At 37.7% G+C, this 8065-nt stretch overlaps 1 long non-coding RNA gene across 2 annotated transcripts; it reads left to right on the forward strand.

Moving 5' to 3' along the window:
- Window positions 1-1838: 1838 nt before the first annotated feature.
- On the forward strand, window positions 1839-2530 carry LOC134060460 (uncharacterized). Of its 2 annotated transcripts, none has more exons than XR_009935185.1 (3): window positions 1839-2049; window positions 2168-2276; window positions 2460-2530. It is a non-coding gene; the product is annotated as an uncharacterized LOC134060460 (long non-coding RNA). The 2 variants fall into 2 exon arrangements; XR_009935186.1 differs by having other exon boundaries at window positions 2168-2258.
- The last annotated feature ends 5535 nt before the right edge of the window (window positions 2531-8065 follow it).

The following is an 8065-nucleotide window of genomic DNA, read 5'->3' on the forward strand; positions in this document are numbered from 1 at the left end:
GGTAGATTTTTAATATGTTAATTAGATATACCTAGGGATCACAAAAAACTTGGAATGATTACTATTGCAATTAGTTATGGGTCAAACGCTAGATTGACTGGCCTATAACCGCTGGTCAGGTTTTAGCTTGCCGTTTGGCGTTTTCTTTAATGTGTCAACGTCCTTATTTTTTTTTTCCATAAAGGTTATCAAGGAAACAAGTGGTGTACTGGATGAAGTTTGATGGACTCTTCTGATCAGGTAAGGAAAGGTCCTAAATTAATGAATATCCACAATTACATTTTGATATATTTTCCTTTTTTTCAAGTCAATGAATCAACAATTCCAAGAGGTGAAACAATGCATTTTCGACATCAACCAGTAAATTTAGACGTGTATATTAGAACTAGGGATGTAACGATTACCGGTGTGACGGTAAACCATGATAAAAATGTTGACGATAACAATTACCGTGTTCATTTCGAATATCATTATTATCACGGTTGATAATACGGTGTGGTAACCGGGTGTTTAATTCCTCCCAGCTTCATCCGAGCCTGCTTTTGACACAAGCTGAAAGGCTACTATGAAACAAAACTTTACCTTACTAATTCTGTTGTCTAATTGATGGATTTAACCATGATTCGGATAAGGCTACACCTGCTTTTAAAGGGCGCAACATTTCCACCCCAAAACGTGCGCTGTATCATGTCTTTTTATGTAGGCCTACACGTTCACATTAAATCTAGGCTATTCCACTAACGTTATCAGGAGGAGAATGCCGTGAAGTTTTATGTTGAGCGCTGGGATATAAGCGCTCATTGGATATAACAGATATACCAACTCCATATCATAAGTTAAGCTATAAGCAGCCAACATTTCCAACCAAGGAAAAAGTGAGCACAATGCCACGATAGGCTAACCTATGGGATTTAGTTCACTTAGGCCTACTGTAGTGTTTAATTCAAAACTACGCAGCCGATTGGCAAACTTTTACATCTTGAGAGAGTTCCATCAAGGTAACTATCCCGTTAGCTCACGCGTCATGTCTATCATTAATGTACAGTAGCCTAGTGCTCACCAAAATCATAGAAGTTAACATTGCAAGTCACTTATCTTTTCTATGATCCCAGCAATATTTTCTTTGACTTGTTAATTTTTTGAACATTCATTTTATTCAATGAAAACGGATATCCTTGAACTATGCGTGACTACTTTCCTAAAACCGAATGAAGGTTAATATAATTACTTCACGTCTTCACGACTTCATCTCTTAAAGTGACAGGCACTCAATTAGACCTACACAACACCCCTGTAATGTCATTAAAGACAAGTGTAATAGTTTAAAAATCAATATGAAGTATTCAAATTACTGAATATTTTTAGCTATAAGTAATTATGCAGATCCTAACATATTATAAACTATTAGCAAAATATATAAAGTTCATGAATTCAAAATATGCAATAGAAACAAGACAAGCCATTTTCTGTGTGTGTGGAGGGTTGAGCAGAGACTAGGATTGCCACTGCTGTGAATGATCGGTATCCTGCTGAAGGAAATAAGGGTTTGCCTATATTTTTAATGTAATAAACACGGTCATACCTTTTTAAACTAAAATATTTCAGCTTGTCTACACCCATCAGCGCTTTCTTAACATATTGTACACACAATTTTTAAAATACAGCGATAATACCGAAAACCGTGATGATTTTGGTCACTATAACCGTGGGGTTAAATTTTCATACCGTTACATCCCTAATTAGAACATTTTTCACGATTAAATGATCTATAAAACATTTGGCCACTGTATTATTATTTCAGATGATCATGTTTTGACTTAACTCTTGTTTTGTCTGTGTCATGGTGATTGTAGGTGCTGCAGGTCTTCCAGCTACTGTTTGGAGAAGATATTTCCTCTCAATTTATGGAAGTAGGGAATTTTTCTGAAGGCAGAAATCAAGGATTCAAGAACCCAAGTTGGACTCTTGATTCCACTGAGACCACTGTGTGCATTTTGAAATGTTCCAAATGTGTGTCACGTCCATACGGAAGAAGTTCCAAGCCCACAAGTGAGTTCACTCACCAGATAGACACACATACGCATATAACACTAATATGTGTGCATGTATTTGTGTCTGTAACGGTTAGTTTATCCCCTCCTTTCATGTGTCTGTTATGACTTTGTAGTGGGCTCTATGAACTGTCCAGGGCAAAGTCGGTCTACCCTGATGACACTCCCTGTTCCTTGATGGTAACCATGGCTGCTGCCCTCAACGTGGTGGGTGTGGACTATAGGGTATGTTATTGAGCATGCTCTAATTTGTTTGTCATAAGTGCTATGCAATACATTAATCCAGAAAGTAATCATGATTATTGCAGTTACTTAAAAGTAGTCTTGAATTTGCGATTAGCCATGTTTTACCAATTCAGTTTGTTGTACAGCATGCATCATTTTGTTTATTCTTATTTTTATTGACAGAGCCCTCAGAAATAAACTGATATCAATAATTAATATGGATGGTGATTGTGGCAAGGGTGCCTCCATAAGGTAATTATCGTTTATATTTGTACATCTGATAGACTTACCTTGCTTATTTTTTTTAATTCTATGATTTTACAGATTAATCAACAATAACTAATTGTAAGGCCATCTTTTTTTTTTATTATTATTATTTTTTAAAGGTGCCATCCATAAGCCCCAGCCTGGAGCCAGTGGCTGCTATTGCAAGACTCATGGGGGATGATCTGCAGGCAAAGCTACGATTAGGTATGATAACACACAGACATACTACTGCACAGAAGTGTAGGGTCACTTTCAAATGGCCTCTCTATTAAACTAACTAAATAAATACCGAACATCTAAGTGCACTCCCAAACTTTCTAATACAAGTATATGTTGTTCACATTTGCATTATTGTGCCTGACTGCTTGTGTGGGTTTGCTTTTATGTGTCACACACAAGCAGAGTAGTTTGCATTGATTATATTCATGGACAGGGTCAATTGTAATGTATGCTTCCTTTCTCTTTCACAGACACTTGACATTTACTGCGAAAGGTACCATCAGAGCACCTCTCCCTACCCTGCAGGATATCTATACCAGAAAAGTACAACAACGGCCCAAAACTATTTCCAAAAGACATTTCACACCCTGACCATGGACTGTTTAAACCACTGAGGTCAAGCAGACGTCTCTGTTCCCACATGGCTAAAACAGAAAGGAAACAAGGAGTCTTTTCTCAATATGCTGCTCCATCGCTCCACCCCTGAAACATCAGTTTCGATCTTGAACACATGAGGATGTTGCCTCAAGTTTGCCTGCAGACAGTCAATATAGACAGGTGTGTTGTTTTGGTTTGATGTTTAAATTGCCATGCATACAGTATCTTTACAATAATGATGGAACAAATTCTCATTTGGTTTTACCTACATTGGGATTAAAGGAACACTTAACCGTTTTTTCATATTAAACTACATTATTCCCTTAACTAAGACGAGTTGATACATACCTCTCACGTTTCAATGCGTGCACTCACTGGCTCTGGCGCGCGGCGCAACTTTGATAGCACTAAGCTAGCCCAATGCATTCATTAGGATCCAAACAGAGATGAAGTTAGAAGCGACCAAACACCTCCATGTTTTCCCTATTAAAATACAGTTACACGAGTAGTCACACAACCAAGTATGGTGAGACGAAATAAAACGTGGTGCATTTGTAAGCAGGTTAGAGGGATAACTATATTGTGTGGCGCAATAACATTGGGAGCACTTAGACTCTGCGCAGTAATATCCTCACTCCAAAGTGAAACTGAAAGTGCAGGATATTATTGCGCCACACAATATAGTTATCCCTCTTACCTGCTTACAAATGCACCACGTTTTATTTTGTCTCACCATACTTGGTCGTGTGACTACTCGTGTAACTGTATTTTGATAGGGAAAACATGGAGGTGTTGTCGCTTCTAACTTCATCTCTGTTTGGATCCTAATGAATGCATTGGGCTAGCTATATGCTATCAAAGATGCGCCGCGCGCCAGAGCCAGTGAGTGCACGCATTGAAACGTGAGAGGTATGTATCAACTCATCTTAATTAAGGGAGTAATATAGTTTAATTAAAAAAAAAAACGGTTAAGTGTTCCTTTAAATAATTTTGATTCTAAGGGCTCTCAGGGAACAAGGAGACGATGGCCCATGGGAGCCATGCAGTTTATTTATTTCAGTTAGCCTATTGGCTGGTTTCATTCTCATTGAGCTCAATGCAATTCAAACCAGCTAATAGGCTAACTGAAATAAAACCATGCCAATCTCTTGGTATGGTGAAGGGTGTGTGTTGATGTGGGGTGATTTTAAGTCCAGAGTCCAAGGGGACATAGTGTCCTGGATACATGAAATAACTGGCATTTTAAAAATAAAACAAATACAAATCTGCTAACCTCTATGGAAATGTAACACATAGGTTAACATAGGCATTCCAATACTTATATCCCCTGTATTTTAAGGAACAATTTATTTATTTACGATACATTATTAATTCACAAAGAAAATGTATGTCCTTAAAGGTTGAATATTTCCTAATTTTTTCATTTAAAGCATTAAGAGCAATTTCCAAAAGATGATTTTATATTGTCAACTTTAGCTTGTGTTCCAATACATTTGGGCTTGACTGTATGTCATTATTTATTAGTTAAATGTTTATGATTGCTTTTTGTAATGTCTGCACCTTAAAGTGTCAATGTAGTATTTAGTTCATGAAATAAAAGTTTTAAATGCTACGGAATGGTCTATTTTTCTGATCCCCAAACTGATTTCTCAATTGTAACTCCTCCTTCTCAATAGTGTCTCATAGCAATGTCTCCTCATTTGCTCTATTATTTCTCCAAAGGAGAAACAAGTTATAAATGAGACTACACTCAAACATATAGGAGATCTCCACTAGGTCTCCCCTATTTCTCCAAAGGAGAAACAAGTTATAAATGAGACTACACTCAAACATATAGGAGATCTCCACTAGGTCTCCCCTATTTCTCCTGTGTCTCAAACGAATATCTCTTTTGTGGCTCCTTCTTGTCTCATTAATATATGTCTCACCTATTTCTCCTAAGGCCATTTTAGGAGAAATAACTGAGACAAAAATGATACTTCAATGATCCTAAAATGATCCTTAAATGAGAATCTCAATTTTGGCTCCTGAGCAACAGAAGAGATACAAATGAGAAACAATTTTTTCCTCTGGGATGGGGGAGGAGGAGGAGCGTGGGGGCAGGGTTACCTAGTGTGTGTGTGTGTGTGTGTGTGTGTGCGTGTGTGTGTGTGTGTGTGTGTGTGTGTGTGTGTGTGTGTGTGTGTGTGTGTGTGTGTGTGTGTGTGTGTATGTAAGTCAGCTTCTCTTCAGCAGCGTTACAAAGATATTTCTATCCTACCACGCTCAGGTAAGTCCAATGGAGACATTACAAATGTTTTTGCAGATGTAGCTAGAGATATTGTGCCAGATGAAGTTAGGTGGGCAACCAAATGTTCAACTTTTAAAAATGCTATGATAATTACTGTATTACTCATTGATGTAATGGGTCATTGTGGTCCTTTCATATTATGAGTTAAACGTAAACATTGTAATTATGTATATTAAATATCTCCCTTTCTGTTTTTTAATTCTATTGTAATAATTATTACTGTTATTGCTGTAGTGGGTGACTGACTCATAGTATGAAAAGACCACGAACATAAGCATTATAATGTCATTTCTCACAAAATTCCCTTTTTCCAGTTATATTATAATTTTTATTTTAAAGTTGGAGGGTAATAAGTATTATGAGCAGTAGTGCCGTGGCTCTGACAGCACCCATCCATACACAGATAAGTCTGTTCCTCACCAAGGGAGGAGAAATGAACAGTTGTTGATTGCTTTGCAAGAAGTTAATACAAAGCTACTGTAGTTATTAGCTAGCCTCATTAAGGTTGTTCACCCTTCTGGCAATAGCTAGTCATGACCTATCTATCACAGGTTATAATTAATATATGCAGAGGAGTAATTTTTTGCATTTGAAAAAAATAGATAAAAATAGACACTCCAGCACTGTTCTGTCAGGAACTGGTGTAGGTAGCTATTTATCTATTATAAAGTGAAAATGCTAGTTGAGGCTATTATGTAAAATGTATGGATAAAGCAAATAAATATGATTAATGTTAAATGTAACATGTAACATCAAAATGGTAAACGTTGAAGTAAATGAATAAGTGAGTGCCATCATGGCATACATTTTTTATTTAATTTTCTATTTACAGTTTTTACCACTCGCTTTGGTACATTTCTCAGATCAGCATTGAAATTCTCAAAACTACCTGTTCAATCTTCACATCATTTTGCGACTTGTGCACATCAAAAAAGCAGTTACCCATTTCTTTGCACGAGTTGCAAATGTTTTGGTACGTCCATGCAAATTATAATGTTAAGTTATAATGTTAATTATAAGGCATTAGTTCATAAGTCTTTCCATGCAAGATGGTTGAAGTTGTCATATGACAATGTGTGGGCCAAAAGACAGGAATGTCAGGAGGTGTAAGACTGCACTGTAATTCCTACAGCACTGCATGTACAGTTTTCCCTCAGGAGATTGTATGGTCACATTTCTATTTTTGTTCCCTTTTTCCCTTTGTACTATATGCAGTGCTGTCTGTTCCTTTCTGTATTGCAATGACATGGTCTGTCAATAAATTACAGTAAAAAAAAACAATAAAAGCGTAAATGTGAATCTTGCCAAGTCTTATTTCTTAAAACATTCTCATGTTTTCTCCACAGATTACAGGATACACCATGAACTCCGCCAGCAACTTCAACGAACCTCACACATATGACGAATATGATGACTTACCCAGCAGATACTTCTATTCTCATCCATCTTTAATCATACATTCAGTTTACCTGCTCCCTGGTCTGTGTGTGGGTTTTCTCACTCTGATCTGGGCTGTCCGATCACTGCGTCAGCAGCTCCAAGGTGATGGCAGAGTCTCAACCTTCATCATCTTCCTCCTCTTCAGTGACATCCTGGAGCTACTTCTTATTCCTTTCCTCACTGCTTTCTACTTTATTGAAGTAATGCTCAGGGATCTCATCCCACTCCATCTTGAATATGCCTTCATCTCTGTGAGATTTTGTGGTTTTTATTTTCACCAGTTGGTGGCGCTGGAGGGACTCCTTGCTCTTCGTAATCCCCTCTGCTCCAGACGCCTCTCCTCTCCACTCATCTCCATCCCTCTCTCCATCACTCTGTGGCTGTGTGCCTTCACTGCTGACTTTCATACCGTCCACGTTGTACTGAATAGCGTTATCTGTGGGCTGACTTGTATTGTAGCGGTTATTTCGTGTGTTTTGGCTTTTAAGGCATCTTGCTCATCCTCGCACAGAGATAGGGAGCCAGCCTTAAAGATGCTTGCTTTAGCACTGGTCACACTGATTGTCCTGGATGGGCCATTTATTCTAGTGTTTTTTATTGGCCCTTCAACAATGCTCTTCTATGACTCTGGAACATGGATAGTATCAGTCTTCCTTATGAGTTTGCGGCTGATTTCAGATCCTCTGCTGTGTGTGTTGGTGTGCAGGGAAATCTACAGCAGGCAGCCCCCTGACACAAATAATACTCCGATCTAGAGGATCTTGTCCACCCTGCATCTAATTTACAGTTGTGCTCATACGTTTATGAACCCATGCTAAAGTTGACTTAACAGAAGAATAAAAAAAATAATAATCTTTTGGAACTTCATTGTAATGCCTTAATTAAAAGAAAATTGTGAAAAATGCTAACACCTGGCATAGTACTTTCCATAATATCATATCTCAATGCAGATCAAACCACACTGGGGAAAAAAAAGAATCGGTGGATTTACTTGATTTCATCATCAGTAGTTTCAGTGAAACTGATTAAGTTAAGTTTATATAAAGTATTTCAATGTCATTTTGTGATCCAGGCGGCATAGAAAGTAGGCATTCAATGCATGGTATCAGCTCAACTTGACTCTACTCACTTGCTTTGGTTTTCCATAGGCAAAAACTGGTACCTGTACTATTTTCAATGAATGCTTCGTAATGTG

The sequence above is a fragment of the Sardina pilchardus genome, chromosome 16, assembly GCF_963854185.1.
Source record: "Sardina pilchardus chromosome 16, fSarPil1.1, whole genome shotgun sequence".
NCBI classification, from domain to species: Eukaryota; Metazoa; Chordata; class Actinopteri; order Clupeiformes; family Clupeidae; genus Sardina; species Sardina pilchardus.